The following is a 25475-nucleotide window of genomic DNA, read 5'->3' as shown; positions in this document are numbered from 1 at the left end:
GGGCAAGCAGAAGTGTTTGAATGGTGCTGAATAATCTGGAGTGTTCCTTGAAATTTACTAAAACCAAGTACACCAATGAGTAGAGCAACGTTTTGAGAACATTTCTGCTAATTTTCACTTTTACTGAATGCGAATCTATTCCTTTTACAAGCATTTCAAAAAAAAAATCCCAAATGTATTCTAATCAGACGAGAATGCATTGGAACACCCCCATTTTTCTATTTTCAGCTAAGTTCTTTTTTCTTCCAACGCTCTTTTTGGTCTGCTTAATGCTGCCAATTGTGATGAAATTTTAAGTGAACACTCACGAAAAGAAGCATTTGTAAAGAAAGTTTCCTGACATCAATAATTCACTCCAAACGGCGCCTTCACTTCTTGCTCGGTTTTCTTCAGCCTTCGACTGAAATGGGTCGGCAAAAGTCAAAAGTCAAAAGACTTGGCGCGATTGTTTTTTTGAAGGCGCTTGCTAATTATTTATATTTTTCGGGATTGTTTTTCATGTGAGTGACTAACTAATGTGAAAAATAACATGTTGTCGGTAATTGAAAGCAATTTCATATCTTAAGCGCTTTGAAAACGTTAGCGCAATTGAAAAGATATTGATGGCGACTTTCGTTAAGCAGTTAAGTTCTCATCTTGCGTGTCAATGTGTGCGCCAACAATACGATGAGAAATGGTCTCGCAAAAAAAGAAATAATGATCAAAATAGCATTAAATTTTATCTTTTTGTCCAGTAAATGGCAAACATTTGCGTGCTTACTTGTGGCGGTGCTGTTGATGGAAAGTTTTTAACCTAAATAATATTTTCGGAGCTTTAATCGAGCCTCAAACTCTCCATATAACGAAAAAAGGTGTTTGATAAGAAAGGGTGTATTTCTCCTAATTCATATAAATATATATATTTTTTTAAGGTTAATAATTTGCTTTTTTATATTTTTCTTCATAATTTCAGAACCGTCAAATCAGTTGTTGTTTCCAAAATTTTCAAAACAGATATAAGTTTTGAAAAGGCTGATTTCAGTGATTCACCAGAACCTCAGCTATCGATTTTTTGGCATTAAAAAAACCGTATGATCAAAGAAGACCATAAAAGTTTGCAAAAAAACGACAGCTGTCCATAATAGTAGTTTATGCAACAAGTTGCAAAAAGAGGTTTTTTCAGCACGAGTCGTACATTTATCCAACGAGGTTCACCGAGTTGGATAAATACGAAGAGTGCTGAAAAAATCAAGTTTTGCAAAAAACACACACTGAGTGAAATTTTATGTCAAATTTTCATGTATTTTGTAAATAAATCGTTCAAATCAAAAAAATGTTGAAAAGTGTTACTTTTCGAAACAAGTGCTGAAAAGTTCAATTGAATGAGTTTTCTCGATGAGTTTTCTCGTTTCTCACAAAAGTTTACACACACACGTGCAAACGTTGTCGTCGTCACGTGACTGTAGTAGGGAAGTATTTTGCAAACAAAAAAAAAAGAAATTTAAAAAAGCTTGAGTTTTTTCGTTTCTCGTCATATATTAACATATTATAAGAACATTCTTCATGTTTGAATTTATTTTTTTTAATTTTTATAATGATATTTTTTTACTTAAAAATTGTGCAGGAAAACAAAATTATCCATTTTGTAAAGACCTCCGTGTACGCACGAGAGCAAGCAGCAGTCAAGTGCTCAGTGCTCCATCGTTTTTTCGATTTTTTTCGCCGTAGTTTACCGTGATTAGCCGCGAGTTTGCTCCTGCAGCATGCCAAAGGCCGGCCGTGGCCGTGGCCGTTCGAGTGCGGCCTCGAAAAACCCGCGAAGTTCGTCTGCCGGCCGTGTGCAAAAAGGTAAACAAACCAACGCCGTGTCGGCCGCCATCGCGCAGGGGAGCGTCAGCGCTGAAGGCATCGACAAAAAGTTACTACATCCCGGATATGTCCCAAGATCACCAGTGCGAACCCGTTCCGGTACTTCCGGTGCCACGACCAGTGGCACATCAACATCCGCCAACATCCCCATCAGGAACGAGTTCCAGATGCTGAGCGACGACGAAGAAAATAACAATTCTGACGGTAGCAGCACTACCGACGACGACGACGACGATGATGGTCGTGCACGGAAAAAAGTGCCGACGTCAAAAAAGAACAACTCTCCAGCGGAACGTAGACCACCTCCAATTTTTGTTTTGGACACGTTAGCGGACGATGTTGACGAGTTGCTGGAAGGCCTCGGATATTGTCTGAAAATCGGTAAGTCGGCAGTGCAAGTGATCACACTGACCAAAAAGAATTTCGACCTGGTGTTTGAAGAATTGAAGCGTAGCAACTTCAACTTTTACACATTCAACCCCGAGAAGCCCCCTGTTAAGGTCGTCTTGCAGGGTTATCAAGACCGTCCGATCTCCGACCTTAAGGGTCACCTTTCGGACGCCGGAATAAAACCGCGGGAGATTAAAGTGCTCTCGCACAAGACAACGGTAACAGGTACACACACACTGTACCTGTTGTACTTCGACCGCGGCACCGTCAAGATCCAAGACCTGCGGCGGACTAAAACGTTGGACGGTTTTTGGGTAAACTGGCGGTTTTACACCAAGAACCCGACGGATGTAGCGCAATGCCACCGTTGCCAGAAATTCGGCCACGGCTCGCGGAACTGCAACCTCCGGCCCCGCTGCGTGAAGTGCGGTGAGTCACACCTCTCGGAGGCGTGCGCACTGCCACGAAAGGCGGACTTGGGGGACAAGGCAGAACAAACCAAGCCACGCGTAAAGTGTGCGAACTGTGACGGCAACCATACCGGCAATTACCGCGGATGCGTCGCGCGCAAGGCCTACCTCGAGGAGCAGGAAAAGAGGAAGAAGAAAGCGTCCCACCCTCCTCAGCGAAGTACGAGCGCAGCCGTTCCTGCAGCTGGACAGCGTACGGTTCCAGCGGGAAACTCAGCGTTCCCTCCTGGTTGGGGGCGTTCGTTCGCCAGCGTGGTCGCTGCCGGTAGCGGCAGTACGGCCCAGCAAGAAGTCACCGGGAAGATCTCTTCACCCTGCCGGAGTTCTTTGCTCTCGCGGGGAGATGATGACGCGGTTTCGAGCTGCCGGAACAAGGCAGAACAATTCCTGGCCCTTGGGGAACTGATGATCAAACACATCTACAAAGGATAAATTACCTGTGATCTAGATGTAAGCTTTCTCTTCCTCTATCCCCTTTCCTTTGCAATTTCTGTAAGTTTTTTTTATAGTTTTTTCTTACTCTTGCTAGTGCCTTAGTTAAAGAAATAATTGTTCCTAAATGGATTATGATGCAACACACAGCTGTAAGGAACTCCAAAACTCTGTTATGCACTTCAAAACAACTCATTGTATCTTGATTATTCACCAATAAAACCGAATTGAATTGAATTGTAACTAGACTGAATTTTTTTCGGAACATGTCATTTTATGGGAAATTTAATGATCTTTTCGAATCTATTGACCCAAAAGTGTATTTTTTCATTTATAACAAAATGTTGTGCTTTTTCTAACATTGCAGGGTTATTTTTTAGAGTGTAACAATGTTCTACAAAGTTTTAGAGCAGACAATTACAATAAAAAAATATATAAACATAAGGGGTTTAAACATCACGATTTATCGCGATTTTACGAAAAAAAAGTTATGAAAAAATTTCTGTTTTTGTTTCTCTTTGTTTCATCATCCGCGGGTGACCATGAACGGCCATGATTTTTTTTTTTCAAAAATATTCTTGATCAAGGACAAAAGTTACCCCTTAGGACAAAGTTTCACGCAAATCGAAGAGGGGTCATGGCAACTGCTGTGTGAGTTGGCGGAGAATCACTTCGAAGTTTCTTGGAATATAATTCAATTTAAATTTAGGTATTACACTCAAATAAATGTGACCAACATTAAAACATTTTTTTAACTTTGATTCACTCAGTTGTAAATTGATCCTTTCATCAACTTGATTCTTAATGCTTTAACTGACCTACACACGATTTACATTCCAATTGATCATCATCCTCACAACTCGTTGAGTGAATCCTCACCATAAACGGTAGTAAATAGATGTCCTCTGGGGTCACCACCCACACACACACCATAGAGAAAGCAATTTACGTGGGCGTATAAAACTGTCTACAGAGGGGGGGGATAAAGGGTGACAGTCCCCCAGACCGCAGCAACAAAATGACGTATGTGTGGGAGAGAGTTGAATTCGTAAAGGAAAATAAATCACCCGACAACTAGTGAGGAAAACTGTTCTGCTGCCGGTTCTGCTACTGGTGGTTGCCGCCCACCCAAACATAAAAAGAGTAAAAAATAAACACAATCCTAGGCTATACTAGAGAGACGAAGGGTGGAGAGAGGGGTGGAAAAGTTTAGCAAAGTTCCCAACCCCGATGAGTTTTCTCGTTTCTCACAAAAGTTTACACACACACACGTGCACACGTTGTCGTCGTCACGTGACTGTAGTAGGGAAGCATTTTGCAAACAAAAAAAAAGGGAAATTCAGAAGTTGTGAAAGTTGATTGGGAGGAAGTCTTTTTGTTCAATTTGTACATCAAGTTATGGGGGGAGGGTGAGGGGACGATTTGAATACTTTAGGAAAAACAGAATGGAATCCATATGCTGCAAACACAGTGTGACTGAGTGAGGCATTTGAAGCAATTGTTTTAGTAACCAATCTAGGCCAGATTGGTTCGTCTTAACTGTTTTTTGATTTTAATATGTCAGGCCTGTCCATCTTAGAAGCACATTCTACGAATGTAAACAAAACAGTATACAAAAATTAAGGCTCTAATAAAAGAGCAATACAAGTATTCATGAAACATTTTTTATTGGAATGAAAACTTCATGTCACATTGTTTCATTAAAAACAATTCATCTTTCGTTATTCGTCAATAAAAAGAGCAATTTAATTTATATATAAAAAAAACGTTACTTTAAACCACCTCAGCGATTGTTGCCTTCCTCCTAAAATCAATTGAAAACGCTTTCTGCTTGTATTCAAATGCGCCTGAATACATGCAAACAAAATGCTATAAAGCGTCACATACGTTTCTGCCATAAAAAGCCATAACACGAAGAAAGCTTGGGCTAACGAGACCGATTCCATAAAGCTTAGCGCTGCCTCAGCCGGATCTTTTACAATGTTCACCCATTTTTTTATCTGTCAAAATTATATTTTTGCACAATTGCTCATAACTTCAATCTTTTGGGCTTGTTGGAAAGGTTTTTTGATTACCTATCTAACGATGAGTCGTATGATAGATCCGGACAACCTTTTTATCCAAATTTTTGAGATCCGGCTTCAAAAAAGTGTATGAAAAACACTTAAGTGCTAATAACTTTTGATGGGTGGTTAGATCTTCAACATTTTGGACGCGTTGGAAAGGTCTTTCAAATACCTTTCTAAAAATGTATAACAAGACGAGTTTCCTTACAAAAACCACCCTTTTTACAATCTTTCGGACTTTAGTCAAAATTGTTTTTTGAGCATAACTTTTGAAGTACTTAACTAAACATCACCATTAATAGATAGTGACTTAGGGGACCCAAAGACGGATCGAATGAGGCCAAAACGGACAAAAACGGTTCAGCCATTCCCGAGATAATCAATCAATTATTTTGATCAAAATCCAACTACCCGCACAGACATTTGCTCAGAATTTGATTCTGAGTCGATATGTATACATGAAGGTGGGTCTAGAAGGTCAAATTAAGAAGTTCGTTTTTCGAGTGATTTTATAGCCTTTCCTCATTGAGGTTAGGAAGGCAAAAAAGTTTAAGTGAAAATATTATAAATCTAAAACATCATTCAGTTGATCAGAATTTGAGAAAATGTAAACTACGTTAAAAATCACGTTTTACCCAATCTCACCAATAGACGGTATTTGATGATTTGTAATTTTGTGTATGTTTGTTTTTTTTTCGTTAAAAATATTGCATATAATATTGGGGTTTGTAGATTTTCATTAATCATTTTAAGAAAATGCTTTTCAAATCAAAACATTTTTGTTTCTTCATGTTGTTTCCTAGGTTGTTAATCGATAAAGTTATCGTCAATAATATAAGCCTAGCGATGATGGTTATTGTTGTCGTTGTTTCGATGATTCTATCGGCGATAATCTTATCGACGATAACAGACTGTAACTCTATTTTATATTTTTTTTCTAAAAATTACTCAATCTATAGCTATCATGTTAAATTTTCAATTCTTCCTCTAAAAATATAATCTTTGATAATGTATTAAGTTTCAAAGCATAAATATTAATACAAAAAAAAAAAACACAAAACCCCGATTCAAAATTTTGCATGCATTATCACTGCTTTGGAGGTTTTGAATGAAATACCTACGATTTTTTTTACAAAATACCGTATTTTTTAAATACTGTATACGGAATCGACATAACACCTAATAATGTGGCCCTCTTAAACCTTGCGGTTTCGTCAACGGATCCACAGGCGTGTATCGTTCTTTTTGCGACAAGACTCCGCCTCCCGGGTCTCCTAAGTGTGAAGGTATGGGCACGGGGAGAGGGCACCGAATACCTATATTTACACTTAGAATTTTTTGCGTCCGCCTCGGGATTCGAACCGGCGACCTCTGGATTGTGAGTCCAGTGCGCGGTCCGATTGATCCACACAGGCAGACGTTAATACTGTAATTCCCCACGAGAACAGCATGGAAAAACCAAAAGTGCTCGTATCGGGGTCAACTTTTTTCTGGGGATTCCCTGGCCGAAATAATTAGACCCGTATTTTGTGTTTGCCCATTAGGGTTACCTACGCCGTGTTAGGGTGATCTAAAATATGACCATTTTCGTCGATTTTCGTAAAAACCACCTTTTTTCAAAAAAAAAAAACTCCTTGCCATTTCTACACCGGTTTTAATTGTCTTATACGCAAATGAAAGGTGATAAGTTGGCCTTTCAAGAAAAATATTAAGAAGTTTCAAAAATCTAGTTTTACATATGAAAAGGTCGAATGAAACTTTGAAATACCGTTTTGACGGTGTCTGGACCAAAGAGCCTATACATATGTTTATCGGATTTCCCGGACATTCTTTTGTATTATACTGAACAATGGCAGGAGTTCATTAACAGGATTCCGAGATACGATTTTTTGAAAATATAATCCGAATTTTTCAACGCGCCGCGCGTAAAAACGCGAAAATGACAAAATTGGTAAAAAAACAACTTTTTTCACTAAAACTGCGATAACTTTCAAATTTTAGCGATCTATAGATGTTTGAGTACCAAAATTTTTGTAATTGAAAGACGCCCGCTCTGAGCACTTTTGTTTTTTCCATGCTGTTTTTGTGGGAAATTGCTGCTTTATTATTTGAAAATATTCTTTAGAGCTTTTTTATGAAATAGTAATTCTTAAAACATTGAAATAACATTTCTTTGGACTCTCAATGTTTTCTATTTAAAAAAAAAAACTATAAATCATTAAAAATGTAGGCGTTACTTTAAGGGGAAGTTGAACGCGCGAGAATCCGTTTTTTTCCTGCCACTGCGCAACGACATGCGGGAACGTGCGCATAAAGCGGATGAGCGAAAAAGTGTCCAGCGCAGTTAAAAATATAAAAGTAGATTTGCTGCTTGTTTGACTTAGCGCGCACTCACAACAGCAAGTAAGCGTTGATACTATCAGCTTAATTTTGAGTGCTTTGAAAAAAGTTTGATTATTTAATTAAAAAAAAATAAAATCATCTAAATGTTTAGTATTTTGTGAAAATTTGAGTACTTTACAAAAAAAGGTGATAAAAATGTTAAGCATACAAAATTTCGATTTGTTGGATACTCATATTGCAAATTATAGAAATTTGTGTATTTAAAAAATAAATGATATATTTTTGAAAAAAATTGTATTTCACAAAAAAACGACCCCGTGAAAATTACAAAGTTTGCAAAATTTTGCATCGTATGCTACGCATATTGCAAATTATGAAAAACTAAGTATTTTCGAAAAAACGATATTTTGTGAAAATTTTGATAGAACTGCTAACTAGAACTGTTATTGAACCTTGGTTGTTTCCGTTATGAAGCTTTGATCAACTGCTCCATTTTTATGTTTTTTTAGTTAATGAACAATATACAGTATGTAAAAAAAGTATTTAGACCCCTTGGGCACTATGCACATTTAGTGATGAAACATGTAAACATTTTAATGTTGGCAGGAAACTAGTAATAGATTTTGCTACAAAAATCCCATGAAAAGATGATTTCTATAAAAAGTTATATAACAAATACTATAACAAAAATCAAAAAAGGTGCAAAAAAAGTTTGTACACCTTTCTAAAAATTAGCATAAATAAAGTTATTTGTTAACAAATCACCATAAATCCAGTCTCCAAACCCCAAATAAGCATCCTTGACTGATTAAAAAATAATTTGGATTGAATATAAAGTTTACTAACTACTTAGTATAAATGTTTATATAACTCTCGAAATTCTGTATAAAACTTATTTAATCTTAATTTTGCAAACTTTTAATGCAATTAAATGTCGTGGGTTTCATAAAACGTCTAGATGTATGGGTATCAAAAAATCGGAAATTTTATGTCCTTGTGAATCGTGGACCGGTTCGGTTGCCAGCAGATTTTCCGACGACACCCAAAACGGTGTTATACCCATTCCAGAATGTTTATTTAGCAATTCTATGGCAATTTATTGACATTTAATTGAATAAAAAGTTTGCAAAATAAAGTTTAGGTAAGTTTTATATAGAATTTCCAGAGTTATATAAACTTTTTTGCTAAGTAGTTAGTAAATATATTCAATCCAAATTATTTTTTTTAATCAGTCAAGAATGCCTATTTGGAGTTGGGAGACTGGATTTATGGTGATTTGTCAATGTTTCGAAAGGTGTACAATTTTTTTTGTACCTTTTTTGTTTTTTGTTTCTCTTTGTTTCGGCGTCCGTGTCTGTCGCGGGTGACCACGAACGGCCATGATCGATGACGACCAACTTTTTCAAAACTTATTTTCGTAAAATCGCGATAACTCGTGATGTTTATAAGCAAACCCCTTATGTCTATATATCATTTTTTTTGTAATTGTCTGCTCTACAACTTTGTAGAACATTGTTACACTCTAAAAAATAACCCTGCAAAGTTAGAAAAAACACGAAATTTTAAAATGAAAAATTTTGTTCTAAATGAAAAAATGACCCTTCTATGTAGATTCGAAAAGAACATTAAATTTCCCATAAAATGACATGTTTCAAAATTTTTTACAGTCAAGTAACGGAAAATGGGAGAATTTTTTAAACTTTTTTAGTGATTTTTTCGATGAAAAATACGTTTTTTCGGAATTCTGAGTACGCCATCAAATTGGGCGTCTAATTTTACATAAAAGTCCCTTTGACACGAAATTTCTATCTCATCACCGTTTCAGGCTGCAAATTATTGAAAAACACCTCTTTTTTCGCATGTTCAAAAATGGAAGGGGTCGTACCGCCCCTCCGTCACGAGATATCAAAAAATGGACCTCAGATTCGTGATCAGGGACAAAAGTTACCCCTTAGGACAAAGTTTCACGCAAATCGAAGAGGGGTCGGGGCAACTGCTGTGTGAGTTGGCGGAGAATTACCCTTGTATTCTATGACTAAACAAGACTGTCCATACAAAAATGGTATGAAATCAGAATCTAGAATTTAAATCATTAGAATGGAATTTCTGATCAATTTCGTGTTTTGTAAAATTTGGGGTTAAAAATATAACATTCTATTGATTAACTTGATACTACTGATACTCTTTTTATAAACTCTGGAAACATGGTTGAAATAAAATTTAACGTCATTTTCTGGTGTCATAAAAATTTATACTATTTAAGTACTTTTAATGCAAATAATTGCTTTTCTTTGAGAATCTGTGCAGGATAGTTCACATTTACGGTATTTTAGAGAATCTTACTTTAAAACAAAAAATGACGAAAAAACACTTTGAAGCTCTGAAAATTTATTGATTTTTTTTTTAATTTATATTCATTTAGTTTTCTTTTCCATGTACATTCATTCAGTTAAAATATTATTGAGTGTCCAATCACAATCGATGACTTTTCACCTCAATTTTAAATACTAGCAACTTTTATTTATTCGTGAAATATTGTAGCTTTCGCTATTCAGTGATTTCAAATGTAGGCGGTCCTACATGTACAAAAGGGAAAAGGGATACCTTAAAACTAACTTATAAACTATATAAAGAGCGGATCAATGCAGCTGAAGACTGCAATGATTTTTGTCGAAATGCATCAATTATCTTATTGGACATAACATCCAAAGTGTCAACTTCGGCTAATTGATGAAGTTCACTGGTGCTGAACCAGGAGGAAGTTTCAGAATCATTTTCAGAATTTTGTTCTGAATCCTCTGAAGTTTTTCTTCCTGGTTAAGCAACAGCTTGTCCAGATCGGCACAGCATAAAGCATGGCAGGTCTGAAAATTTGTTTATAAATTAACAGTTTATTCTTGAGACAAAGTCTAGAATTCCTGTTTATAAGTGGATACAAACATTTAATATATTTGTTACATTTAACCTGGATACTTTCAATGTGATCCAAGTCCAAGATATTTCACTTGATCCTCCCACTTTAAATTTACCTCATTCATCTTTATAATGTGATGACTTTTTGGTTTAAGAAAATCAGCCCTTGGTTTGTGAGGAAAAATAATAAGTTGAGTTTTTGCAGCATTTGGAGTAATTTTCCATTCTTTCAAATAAGAATTGAAAATTTCCAAGCTTTTTTGTAATCTTCTTGTGATGACACGAAGGCTTCTACCTTTGGCGGAGATGCTTGTGTCATCAGCAAAAAGTGATTTCTGACATCCTGGGGGCAAATCAGACAAGTCAGAAGTAAAAATATTGTATAAAATTGGACCCAAAATGCTTCCTTGAGGAACGCCAGCACGTACAGGTAGTTGATCAGATTTGCTATTCTGATAGCATACCTGCAGAGCAGGGTTGATTGATAGACACACATGAATTTTCTTGGTGTACTTTGATTTGGTTCTGCACGTGAAATATTGACGAGCAGTGCTCGTGCTTATGTTAAGCACGCGGTGCTTATGATTTCCAGTGCCTATGATTAAAAATACTTTTTTGAACCCAGCCAAAAAATTTTTTAAACCACGGACTTGATAGACTAGGGTTCTAGTTCAACACGGATCATTCCAAAAAAAAATTTAAAGTTATCTCTTAACCAACAAATTTCATGAATTCCGGATGGAGATATTCAAAATAGTTAATCTTTTGATGGAAGTGAACGGTTTGGGGTAATATTGGCAACCGCCCTTGCATCGTTAGGTAACGTGAGCACCCGCTCTGTCCCGGAATGGTCGGATTGGTTCTATAAATGATTGGACCACAATCCGTCGTCTAGTGACACTCCGCGCCATTCAACGTCAAGGCGCAGGCGTTACCTTCAAAGAATGGCCCCTCGATACGTCAGGAACAGTGGTACTGGGGCTCCCACACAGCCAAGTAGAGCAACTCAGACGCAGCGCCTGTTGGTCGTTCCTGGTCCCGAAATCTGCATGATGCCAAGGAAGTGAAGCCGGTCACAAATGTCAGCGAAGGGCGCTGCACCTGGCACTTGAATACCAGACCACCGACTGACCAGACCATCGCTGCCGACAACAAGCCACTGCAACCAGTAAACCACATCTCCCGTCTTAACTGCTATTCCGGGCGGATTTTATTTTCACAACATCTTGTTCTTGAATAACTTGAGTTGTCTATTGTTTCATACAGTATCTAAAATCGAAAAAATGTTTTTTTTTACATTTTTATCTCATGAAAGAAAACAATATTTTAACAAACCTCTTGAAATGATTTGAGAAAAAACCGTTTCAAATAAGCACACGTGCAGTAATGTGCTTGTCTTGTGACGTGCTTACCAGAAAAGTAAGCACATGAAAATAAACAAATGACGTGCATCACCATAGGCACTGAAAAACATGCGTGCTAGGTGACAACTTGATACCCACCTCCTTCGATTTAAGCACGACACCGTGCATATTAATCCACCCTGCTGCAGAGTACGATCCGTCAAATAATTTTGAATAATTTTCACGATATAAATCGGAAAATTGAACCTTTTCAATTTCGCAATCAAACCTTTATGCCAAACACTGTCAAATGCTTTTTCTATGTCTAGAAGAGCAGCACCAGTAGAATAGCCCTCAGATTTGTTGCTTCGAATTAAATTTGAAACTCTCAACAACTGATGAGTAGTTGAATGCCCAAGGCGAAATCCAAACTGCTCATCAGCGAAAATTGAATTTTCATTAATGTGTGTCATCATTCTATTAAGAATTATTCTTTCGAATAATTTACTAATAGATGAAAGCAAACTTATGGGCCGATAGCTTGAGGCTTCAGCAGGATTTTTATCCGGTTTCAAAATCGGAATTACTTTGGCATTTTTCCAACTACTGGGAAAATATGCCAAATCAAAACATTTGTTGAAAATTTTGACCAAGCAACTTAAAGTTGCTTCTGGTAATTTTTAATTAAAATGTAAAAATGCCATCCTCACCAGGGGCTTTCATATTTTTAAATTTTTGATAATAGATTTTATTTCATTCAGATCCGTATTAAAAACTTCATCTGATGAAAATTCTTGTTCAACAATATTCTGAAATTCTATTGAAATTTGATTTTCAATAGGACTCAAAACATTCAAGTTGAAATTATGAGCACTCTCAAACTGCTGAGCAAGTTTTTGAGCTTTTTCCCCATTAGTTAAAAGAATATTATCACCATCTTTTAAAGAAGGGATTGGTTTTTGAGGTTTCTTAAGAACCTGAAAATCGATTGATTTTTTTTGGTACAATTGATCCAACAGTTTGTTTTCTGAAAGAAATTTCACTAAAACATGATTTGGTTTAACAAAATATTATCAATTTTTCTCCAACATTCACCATAAAGTTAAACCCAATTTTTCCTCCCATTCTTCCTCGCCCACCCAAGAAAGGGGTGTTCTATGAATATGACGTTTACGAGCGCATTAAAATCAGTTTGTGCCTTTTTTTTCTGCCCTACGAGGCGAGAATCTGGGCCCAAAGAAAGATCCTTCCGGCGGAATCCTTAGACCCATCCGGATTGTGCTGGGTGGTCTTCGGAGGTTGAAATATCAATTTGGGCCCCGGATTTTCGGGGTGCCAGGCAGTCGCCAGCGGCCAAGGTCGTTCCCTCCTCCCGGGAGGGTGGAGATTAACGATATAAATATTTTATTCGCTCTTCAAATCGGAGCAGACGACGTCGCTTGGTGAGGAAGGGGGGGGGATTATGCTTTCAAATGTTTGGCAACGATTTATGCTCAAATTTGGTCCCGTCCATCCGATTCGCATAATATATGAGGGGGCAACAGCCAGGATCGGGCACGAGGTATTATTAAAGAGCGATGCAGGATCATAAAATTCATGTTTACTGCATGCTGTAAACTGGGTGGTTTGTTAGGGATGGAAGGGAGGGGAATGAGATTCAAATATTCACCGGCTGTGGTTTTGGAAAAACTGTCACCACATGTATGGTGCTGCTGTTTATGACAAGTGGAAAAGCTATTTGAAAGATTATGTCACGTTTGGCACGTAGTTGTTGGTTTGTTGTTTGCCTTTTTTTATTGCTCGATGAAAGTCAAATTAAATTGTCCCTTTTTTCATCAAAACTAAATGACGACTACTATTGTGTGAATCACTTCAGTTTAAATGTTTAATGGTTTGCTATTTTGATTTTATTGCGATTTTCATATTGGCTGGTTCCAATGTTACTTAACTGGGGTGCATTTTTCAATCAAGATGAAATTATCTTAACTTTAGTTGCAAATCGTTCTTTTCAAATAAATTATTATAAAAAAAATCTAATTATTCGCTCTACAGCATTGCCTTGGCGTTCTCTCGATTGCGAGATTCCTACTCGAAACTAGGTGTCCGAAGGCTTGATTGTTGAGGCAATTGCAAACCTGTTTTCACACCTAAGCTTCCATCCACCCCGGGATTCGAACTGACGACCTTTGGATTGTTAGTCCAAATGCCAACCAGCGACTCTACCGATGCAGGACCCAAGGAGACGACTCCTACACCTGGATTGAGCTAACGACCTAACCTTCTAGGTTAGACCGGGGCCAACATTTACTTCCCCATCCGACGGAAGGCGTGATCAGACAAATCTCGTCTCGAAAAATGCCACCGGGACCATCTGGGATCGAACCCAAGCCGACTGGGTGAGAGGCAATCACGCTTACCTCTACACCACGGTTCCCGGATCTGCCCGGAAATTAATTATTATAGGATTGTTCAATGCGGACCACCTTCCAAACCTCTTAAGTGATCCCCCAAGGAACACAACATGCGACGGCTCAAACTAAATATTCTTCAATGAGCAAGCTATTTGAGTATCAAAATGACCAAAATGCCACTGAAAGAGCTATCCGGACTACCGTTTTCAGGAGCATTAGCTATTTTGTAGAAAAAAAAACATGATTTGGAAATGATAATTAAGTTCCGGAATATATTCCGTGGAACCGGTTCCAAGCATAAATTCATTTTGAAACTAAGAGATAGTCAATATCGTAGAAATTTGCGAACGTTAATCGCCTAACACCTTTCTACAAAATACCTTATCTGTCTTAAAACCGGTTCCCCGGTAGTAGCCATTACAGCCAACGATCCATTCTGTATACTCAAAAAGCTTGCTCATTCGAAAATATTAAGTTATGCATCAAAAACGGCTAAATTAACACTAAGTTATGAGCATTTGAATTTTGACCAAAATGTGCTTGTGTCCGATCATTTTCCGTCTGTAGAGTGATGTGATAATTTGTTGAATTTATAATATCATCATTTCAATATCAATGTGGAAGAAACTTTGTCCGTGCCTTTCCTGTGTCAAAAATAGGTCATTAAGTCATTAATATTGCTGGTTGGTCATAGAAAATGGGTAAGATTACTGTGAATGCTTTATTTGAAAAATTCGAAATTTAACTCAGTTTATTAACTTTTAAATTTCAGGTTATGAAAGTAAAAAGTTCAAAATTTAATCTAAGTTTATTAGAAATTGATTTTCATTCAAATATAGAAAAAAAACATGATTTGCGTGTTTGCTAAAAAAGTTATTGTATTGAAAATCTGAAGATATTTGGGAATTATGTTCCAAAAACACCTATTTAAAAAATACTTATATTAACTGCTCTAAGTGTAAAATTGACCAAAGAATCCGATAAAGCCGTCCTTTTCCGGTTTGAGCTAAAAAAAACTTCCTTTTTAACCCTCTACAACCAAACCCCGCCTCTAGACGGGCTTCGATTTGAAAAATCGCCAAAAATCCATTTTTCAACCAATTTTTGATCTTTAAAAAGCACTGAAAGAAGAACTCTTAAAATTTTAGAAAATTTCAGGGTTGGAAGTTTAACTTGTTTTATGTGACTTTGCCAATGTTTTTAAAAATGTCATTTTTTAGGGATCAACTTAGGCTGTGTTTTCACTAACATTTCCAATATTTTCAGTAAAAGAAGTATGCAGTAATTTTTGTAGTGTCCCAGACTATGCCTCTACGCATTTTTTTGCAATTTAAATGATGATGGTGCGATTTTATAGCAGAAAATGTGAAAAACATGCAAAAAATTGAAAAAGTGACTGTAAAAACATGAAAAAATTAGATAGGCGAAATGTAATTATATTAGGTGGTAGAGTAGGCCAAATAACACCAAAAACAAACATAAACTAAACAAGATAAATGCAAATTAAAATACTAAAAATGAAACAAGAAAAACATAAAACAAGAGAAGTAAAGTTTTCGTAGAACAAAAGTTGCTCAAAATGACCTCCTAAACACGGGAAAAATAAATATTTTCGAAAAAAAAATTTGGGCAATAGAGGGTTAAACAAATATGTCAAAAACGACTAATTGAGATACTTTCAGCCCTTCTCTACCAAGGTCATTATGTTTCCATACCATTCTGTAAGTATTAAATTTGTATTCTTCATTTTACGGAAATATTTAAATTTTATCAACCCCTGTTCACGGTAATTGGAAATGTCTCATCAGAATATCAGGTAAATGTAGAATAAGAGTATTTTTCTCAATTTTAATTTAACTTTAACACTGAAAAATTGCACTTCCAAAATAAATGAGTTTCCGAAATTTTTAAACATGTTCTACAGGACTAGAACAGGACCCTTTGTGTTAGAGTTCAATTCATAAAGGTATTTTTTCCTGAAATGTCAAGCTTATTTCTGTTTCGTGATTCCATTTTTTTTGTTTATGTGAGATTTAAAGTTCATGTTTTGTGACAAAATGCATATCGGAAAATTAAACATATTTAAAATTAAATTTTATATTTTTAGCAAAACAATCCAGACTCGATTATCTGAAGCTTTGATTTTCAAAAATTAAAGTAATTTGATTTTAAAAAATATTTTCGAGAATGAAAAATTGCCAAAAACCAGCCAAAAACCTTTTTTTCAACATTTTTATTTTTCAAAACGCTGTAAATTCACAAGAATTGGACTTAGAACAATGGTCAATATGGAGTTTTTTATATAAAATTGTCTGGAGAGTTGACTCTCGTGTTCGGTTTTTGAAAATTTTGATGTTTAGAGCTCTTTTGAAAAAAAAAAACAGTTTCAGTAAATGATTTTTGTATTTTTTCAGGTGAAATGCTCCATCCTGCATTTTTCGTGAGTATTTTTGTAACATCTTAGGCTATTTTCACAAAAATTTTGAACGAAAAAAATCGTGAAACTGGAGTGTTTTTTTTCTTTCATTGTTTTTTTTCGGAAAGCCCGTCAAATTTCTTACAAGTTTATCTTTAACCACTTTTGCATCGTATCAACGGCTTCAAGATTCAGCGATATTTTTTTTTTTCATAAAATTATTTTTATTAGGTCCTTTTCGGTACTGGGACCTGGTTAGGACCGAGTCGGCTTTTGTAATTACATTTGACTTAATAATTACAGAGGATCTTGTGTGTAAATGTTAGTGGGAGGGGGGAGCCGATAAGATTCAGCAATATTTAAATTACGAAATACAAAAATATTAACAACACTTACGCCCTTCTCAAATGTCATTCTAGAGTGTAACTGGCTCCATTTAAACAAAAATGGCTTATATGAGCGTAGGATAACATGTCTATTGTCTACAAAGTTTCATTGAAATCGGAGAGGGTCGGGTAAAACCGATTCCCTATTTAATATGGAATTGCTCATTTGTAATCAAAAAATAACTCGATATTATTGAGATGAAATATTTTATTTAAATTTTCGTTTAAATGTAGAATATTTAGCAGTTCAAGAGTATAGTATGAAGGTAGAGCCCCCTGAAGAGTCCCATTTCCCATTTTTTAAACAAAAAACATGATAAAAACTACGTTTTGAGTTACTTTGAACACTATCTACCAAGCTCAATAGTATTCCAAAATTGAAAAACCAAAAAATAATCAGTTATTTTGAAAGTAAACAAAATTCGGTGGTAATATTTATTTTTTATTTTGACCGAAAGGTTTTATTTGGAGGAAAGATTATATGATTTGATAAAAAAACCTTACTTAACCTTTCGGAAGTCGCGTGTTTTGGCGTTTCATACAAGTGCCTTTACAAAGTGTGTACAAAGTACACGCATAACTTTTGAAGTTAACTGAGCTCCATATTTTTTAAAAGCGACTTATGGGACCCCAAGACGGATCGAGTGAGGTAAAAACGGACAAAATTGGTTTAGCCAGTTTCGAGATAATCGAGTGATCAACATCCCACCACACACAGACATTTGCTCAGAATTTGATTCTGAGTCGATAGGTATACATGAAGGTGGGTCTAGGAGGTCTAATTGCGAAGTTCATTTTTCGAGTGATTTTTTGGCCTTTCCTCAGTAATGTGAGGAAGGCCAAATGTCACTTGGTCTGAAACGTAAAATAAGATCTAGTGCGACAGATGCCAAGGTTTACTTGCTCTACGTAGACACGTGAAATATGTTTGTATTTCTGTTTGTTTCCATTCAAAATGCACGTAAAACATCTTAACGCAAACTGTCTGAAATGGTTACAATTTTAGTTGTGTTTTTGTATTGACCCAAATAATGTAAATAATTGTTGTTGCTCTTCAATAAAATTTCAGTTTCCCAATAAATCAAACCATTGCCCATTTAATTAAGGTTTATTCACAGCCTAGGTTTATTCAGAACCATGCTAATATCCCCTCCCAAATTGAATATAAACAATTAAACCCTGAACGCTGATTTGAATAATCAACTTGAAGCACTTCATTACTAATTGAATGAAAAACACACAACGCCAGCCCAGCCCTCGCCCGCAGGTCACTGGCGGCCAGCAGCTTAATTAAATTTCAATCTTTCTCCGGCTCTCCACCGTCCAACCCAACTGCAAACTGCACTCACTACCCTCAACCCCATCGCACGCTGAAAAACCGTTAAAATTTACATTTACATCGCGTGCCCGACCTCAACTCAACTGTCACGTACTGACACCACCCCCCTTGAACGAGGGGTTGAGTAGTGGGGACGTAAACAACTGATTCTAAATTAACAACCCCATTCAAGCGGTCGGCGGTCGCCGTCGTCGTCGGAATATATCCAAACACCAATAACAGACTCGACGACTTGACACAGATATAAAAAAGAACAACAACACACAGTCAACAGAACGCATACGACCAAGTACTAACCAGCTTACAGTAGCAGTTGTGACAGCTGAGTTTACGTAGAACTCGGGAACTCGCGCGATATAGTAATAACCTCTGTCAATGACCTGCCGTCACACGATAAACACTTGGCGAAAACACACTCAGAGAATTTCACGACAGCAACAATACTTTTACGCTTTCCGAACTGCGCTGAATTCTTTCGACGATCACGTCACTGCTAGTAGAATCTGATCTTCAGCTGAACCCCCCCTCGGCCAACAAACACACTTGATACAATGTGATACACTGCCGGTTTGATTCCGGGCTATTCTTAGAAAACTGTCGCGCGTTGTTGTCACTCCGTAGACTGTGACGAAGAATTCGTGACTCGATCTAAATCCGACGTGCTAATCACACTGGGTTGCACTGCTTGACGAAATGCTTCCTCCGTAGACGCTCGCCAGACACAGTGAACTGCACCCCGGTGGTGCCGCTTGACCAGCTGCTCACGTTTGCTTCAGCACTGCCGTAGCAAACACACACACCTCTTACTATGCTAATTCTGTCGCATCACTGAATATTCGCCGCACTCTCCTCAAGCGATGCTAATGTTGCCGAAAGATGCTGCGGCTTGTCGTACTTTACGGACGAACCCCACTAACTGAATCCCTTTCAATTACGAGTGCGGGTCACTCCACAATTAACCCTCTTCATTTAATAAGCGTCACAAGAGCTGCTCCTCTGCACCGAACTTGAAGGTTATCCCCCCCACCTCTCAACCCAAAACCTCCAGGTCAACCACCAATCAGCTGTGCTAATCCTGAGGGCATGTGTTCTTCTTAGAAGCTCGCTACGCGACGGACTCCACGAGCGTTTCCCGGAACCGGACACTCCCTCGGTAAGCTCCTTCTACTCCCACAAGAAGCGATCCAGCAATCCGTCCAAGAATCGTTGTAACTCACAACCGACCGACGACGACGTGCGCGCAAAAACCGTCCGAACGGAACCACCGACGAGATGAGACTAAAACGGCAACTTCCTGCCACTACACGGCTACCACTGTGTCTCGGGCAGAAGAATCGTTCTGCGCGCTGAACATCCCTAGTTGCTGTCAGTCGGTTACTTTGCCCAGCTTCCCGCTGCCTGCACACGAATCTTTTATCTTTTCGTCACCGAGAGATCCGTTCTCCAAGCGCGAGCGGTTATCAACGAGAGAGAGAGAGTGCTAACAATCAAGTGCGAGAGAGCGCGCCTGGTGGCGCCAACTCTCCCTTTCTCTCTTTCTCGTGACAAGTCGTATCGGCGATATCGGTGCAAGAAACGTCAGGACACAAACGTGACCGGAGGAGGTGTGCATCGGAATGTCGGGCCAAGCAATTTTGTGGGCCGCCGCGATGAACCGGTTAAAGGTACGTATCGGGTGTCGTCAGCGGAATTTTGGACGCACCGAGGCGGTCCGGCTGACTCAAGGGATACGCGAAGAACTTGGGGAATTGGGTGCAGCCCAATTCAGGCATTATCGATTATATTGATCAGAAGGTATGCATGCATGCATGCATTTTTTTTCGCACGATTATTTATTGCTTACCCGCAGGCTGGCAAAAGTTGGCCAATTTTCGATTATCTTTCAATGTCAAAACGGAGAGCGAAAGGAAGTAATAAACAGTTGCTGGATATTAGGGTGGTCCGTTGATGTTTTAAAGACGGAAGAACATTTGATAGCCTTGTATTGGCAACAAATATGTACATCCTACAAAACTTGCCCTTTTTTTATCAGACGTTTTAACACAAAAACAATATTTTTAGTATTTTTTTTTTTTTCGAGTTCAATTGGTTGGATGGTGACGCGCGGTCAATTGTGTGGCATTCAACGATGGAATAATCATCATCAAAAGATATTCTTCGGATGTTCAGCAAGAGAAAAAATCCAAAGAGAGCATGCTCTCCTCTCTCGCGCACGAAAGATCGGTAAAAAGAATCTAAAAAAATCTTCATCTTGATTATTCGGCGGAACATCTTTTTCATTACTACCAAGTGATCTGTCACATTTTGTAGTTGGGCAATGTGTGTAAACAAAGTGAAATAAATGACTTTAAGTGGTGCTGACAAGGAAATTCACAAAAAATCATCAGCAGAATGATTTTCTTGGAGAATTTCGGGTACGATTTTCTTTTACGTGATTTGCCTCCTCTCTTTTACGCGGCTGAAGAAAGTTCGCAAGCGAAATTGATTTTTTCGCGATTATTCGATCCCGGGTGGCATTGTGTGTAAAAAGAAAACAATTTTATTTCGTGTTTCATTCTGGTTGGCTTGCCCGTAAGCAGAAAAAAAATCTGTTCAATTTATGGTGTGGTGACTTAAATTATCGTTTCTTTTTTTGATTTATTTATATAATCAAAGAAGTCTCTCCTACATCATCGTTGATCGGGATTTGTTGCATTAAATTAAGCTTAAATGTCCAAAGTGATTGAATTACTGTAAAAAAGTCCTTCCTATAGCATCGTTGATCGAAAGGCACGCTGGCGGTTTAAGTCGTCTGGGTAATAGTGGTGCAAAATTGCATTTATTTAGTATTTAAAAATCTGTGCGCAACTTCAATTATCGGACTAACATTCCTCCCTTTTGTTGAACTGCAGACTTCTTGGAAGGGCGCCAGTATTGACTAATAAAGTCAGGGGCATGCTCAAAACAATTTTTTTTAATTTATTTTCTTCAATGAAAAATACGTTTTTGCGGGCGTAAAATTTTACGCAAAAGTCCCTTTGACAGCAAATTTCCAAACCAATTCCATTTCAGGCTACAAATTATTGAAAAACACGTCTTTTTGCAAATTTTCAAACATGGAAGGGGTCGTACCGCCCCTCCGCCACCAGATATCGCAAAAATGGACTTCGGATTCATGACCAGGGACGTAATTCACTCCAAAGTTTCAAATTTTCATGCAAATCGAAGAGGTTTGGGGCAACTGCTGTGTGCATTGGCGGAGATTCACCCAAATAGGTTTGATTTGTATTTTTCATTTGACTCTTTATGAGAGCAATTCCTTGATTTGAATCAGTCAATCTAAATAATAATGAGAATATTTTAAACTAACTGAATTACAAAGAAAAAAATCTTTCAATTTGATAGTTTTGGTAAAAAGATATTGATTGGATATGCTTGTATAAATTATTTAATTTTTAAATAATTTTCAATATTTAATGAATTAGGAACATTTTTGCCTGCCAAAATTTATAATGTATGTTCGACTACAAATTACATTTGATAAAAAAAAAACGTCAGTTATGATTTCAAGTGAGATTTATAAGGAACACCTCCTTCAAAAAACAATGAATTCATTCATTTTTGTTTTCAAAAAAAAGTGAATTTAATAAGTCACTACTGTTATTCGGCTTCGGGTACTTGGGGACCATCCATAAACCACGTGGACACTATTTTGAAGTCTCAAACTCCCCTACCCCCTCTTAAGCAATTTTCAAAACCAGGTCTTTGTTGTTCATATTTCAACTAGGCCGTTGCAAATATTTTTTGAAGTTTATGTTCCTCGAGTCTGGTCAAGGTCGTGAGGAGGGGGGGGGGGGGGTTGGACAAAAAAGTAAAAAAATATAAAAATTGAAATTACAAGTCATGGTCTCAAAATTTGAATGAAAAAAGTGTTTATAATGCATTTTACACATGCCTAGTTGTTTTGTAATCATTAGTTTCTAAAATATGCATGTATTGAAGAGATTTTTTTTTGCCGAAAAAAAACTTTTTGCGGTGCTGTACAATGGAATTTCACAAAAATTAAAAATATTTTTGATCGATTCCAAACATGCTAAATATGATTTTAAATGCAGGAAAATGCATATCAAATTGTTTTCAGTTGGTAAGACTTCTATTTCCTTTGAAATTTTGAAGTTTTTTGAAAAAATATTTTTTTGCCCCCTGATTTTTCGGAACGATTTTGGGGGGGGGGGGGCAAACTTTGAATAATATTTGCAACGGCCTTACTCTTTTTTTTACAAAAATACAATTTTTCAAAATACAATCGAAATTTTGCAGTTTTTCGATTTAAAAAAATGACCATAATTGACTTTTCTGTAAATATTTTTTTCATGAATCATAAAGTTTGTTACAAAATTGTTCAAGAGACATTGAAGATTGGTTGGTTGACATTGAAGGCAGCGGCTTAATGAATGTTTATTTTTTTTCCAATTCTCTCCAAAACAACCCACCATTGTCTAATACCGATGTCTCAGCAACTAATGATCTGAATTTTCAATATAAAAAAATGCAAAATTTATGAAATCATCCGATCTTTGAGAAAACAATTGGGTCCTAAAATGAAGCTTAGATTGCTGATATTATTGTTTACAGCGATAAAGCTTATTTTTCTGAGTACATTGACCCTTTGTACGACCACAAAGAGTTTAAAATGGATTTTTAAATCAATTTTGAAAAATTAACCTCGCGGTCCTTCTTGTCAGAAAAGCTCCTACTTGACAGCTCATTCCAAGGGGACCATAGTTAATCAATCGGAAAAATGTTGTCCTGTCAAAAAAAAAATTTGCATTAAAATGAAAAAAAGTGATCAGAAATGGTTTTTAATCGTGTTTTTTACCGCTGTACATAAAAATTGACATAGGGCTTTAGTACCCAATTAAAAAAATCCAAATTTTGGTTAAATTTTGGCAAAAAAAAAAATGCTTAGGAGCTCCATTGTATGACTTTTTATCGAAAATTTAAAGTTACGCCCATCTCAAATCAAGCAAAACAATGTAAAATGGCCGAAGCTGAAGTGTAAACAAAGAGTCTATCTTGCCCACGTCAGTTGATGTTTACATGCGGAACGAGCAGGATAGACTCTTTGTTTACACTTCGGCTTCAGCCCTATTAGACCGATTCTTAGCGAAGCTACACCAAAATGTCACTTTTTTCAATATTCAATGTGATTTTTTATATGAAAAATTTCATTTTAATTATGATCTAAAAATTGCAATGTGCTTTAAATGCGTTTTCTTATCTGAAATGCCAAAAATATTGACCAAATAAGGTCTGCAAGTCATTGAATGGGAGAGGAGTTTTTTTCATAAATCTGCTCCTTTCGTTGTCCCGTCACGAAAATAAATGGCTGGCAAAAACTCAAATCTCAACCAAATCTTTCAGTTCAAGGAGCAAAAGATTCGTTTTTCAATTTGTGATAATGTGTAGAAGAGCAAAAGTTTAAAAAAATCAATCTGGCAAAACTGTGTCGATTTTTTTGGTGTGCCGTTCCAGTAATCTAGTTTTACGATGTTGTCCCGTCACGCTACATTTTCATTTCAGGAGAAGCACAGATATAATATTGTTCATTATGCATGTCATTTCTATGTTGGAAAATCAATTATCTTTTCAAATATGTAATAACATTGGGGGGTTTCTTCTTTAATTGTGCCACTACAGCCAAAACGCTGAAAAAAACTTGGGAATTTTTTGAAAAGGAGCCGAAGAATCGGTCATTAAAATGTTTTGCTAAAAATGTCATTTTCGAATGCAACTCGATCCTTACACAAAAAACTGGCTTATAAAAGCTTAGGGTTACATGTCTAAAAATTTTCGTTGATATAGCAGAGGGTAGAGTAAAAAAGTTCCTAAAAGGTTCTTGTTTTGGGCTGGAATTGTCAAAAGGGGGCAACTTTAGTATGGTGGCCATTAGGGTGGTTCAGATTTTTTTGGGGAAATGTCGCGGAGGACGGAAATATCTCTTTGTTTCGATCAGGGTAATTTAAGAAAAGTATTGTTTTGGCTCTATGATGTATTCTTCCATCGTATCGAGTTGGTGCATTTAAGATATTTGTAGAGTACTTTAACAAAAATATTTTTTTTTCTCACAAATAATAACAATCGTTTTATTTAAGGTTAAACTATAACTTAACGACGCGTTTTAAAATGTTTTAATTTCAAAAAAGGACAAGAGTTTTTAAAAGCTTTACAACTGCCCTTAAGCATTCGTCAAAGTTAATGTAAAGTTTTTGAGGGGAGTAAATTCAAGGTTTGACTGATTTGTCTGAACGTGCGGAGTTTTTTTTTTAAAGGTCCAATATATCAAATTTTCAGTTTTTGATTTTTGGGTGATTTTTAATTTTCCTGACTCAATGCGGTTTCAAAAACACCCAAAAAGCAAAAACTGGAAATTTGGTTTATTGTACCTTAAAAAAAAACTCCGGATGTATTCTTGGACCACCCTACTAAATTTAACCGGTGGAACTAATGAAGACAGGTTATTGCGTTATGTCTGTTTTTGAGCCAAATTTACATAAAGGTGCAACATTTTTTTATTCATTGATCATTGGTAGTGTAGTTGAAAAATGCTAATTTATTTTTCACCACCCTTTTAACAATCCATCTGACTTAAAAATGTAAGCAAGCGTGAATAATAAATTAACATGTTTTAACTACACTTCCAATGAATAAAAAAAGTTGCACCTTTATGTAAAAATGGTCCAAAAACAATACACATCAAAGTAAAGCAAAAAAAAAAAAAAATTTGGAAAATAGTACCATACGCCATAATGAAGAGACTTGTATCAGAATCGATTCCCAGCGCTTCTTGTTACCCGGGTCAAACCTATAACCTTTTCTAAGAATCAAATCATGTGGTAGAGTGTTATGACTTTTTCTCAAGCAAGGTGTGATAAGTGCTACTTTTCCAAAGTAAAAAGTTCAATATCCAGTAGAATGCGGTGAAAAACAACAATTTTTGTTTTTTTTACATTGATTTATTTTTGGGGAGAATTTCAAACGAGAAATATATAATTATCTACGTCGTTCCGAAGCAGAATGGCAATTTTACCTTTACCTCTTTTATTCTTCGCATTTTCGTGAGCCAAACATAAAACATT

The 25475-nt window shown here is 36.6% G+C and overlaps 1 protein-coding gene across 3 annotated transcripts in view; it reads right to left on the bottom strand.

Annotated features, from left to right (window-relative positions):
* The window catches only part of LOC6038075, a 554342-nt gene extending 534677 nt beyond the window's left edge, over nucleotides 1-19665 (bottom strand). For all 3 annotated transcript variants that reach the window (XM_038257659.1, XM_038257658.1, XM_038257657.1), the window contains exon 1: nucleotides 18655-19665. The gene's annotated coding sequence lies outside the window, so the exon portion shown is untranslated. The remainder of the gene's footprint in view (nucleotides 1-18654) is intronic.
* Between the last annotated feature and the right edge of the window lie 5810 nt (nucleotides 19666-25475).

Source organism: Culex quinquefasciatus, chromosome 2 (assembly GCF_015732765.1).
Source record: "Culex quinquefasciatus strain JHB chromosome 2, VPISU_Cqui_1.0_pri_paternal, whole genome shotgun sequence".
Lineage (NCBI taxonomy): Eukaryota > Metazoa > Arthropoda > Insecta > Diptera > Culicidae > Culex > Culex quinquefasciatus.
The sequence above is the reverse complement of the archived record's forward strand: the minus strand, read 5'-3'. Positions and strand labels throughout refer to the sequence as shown.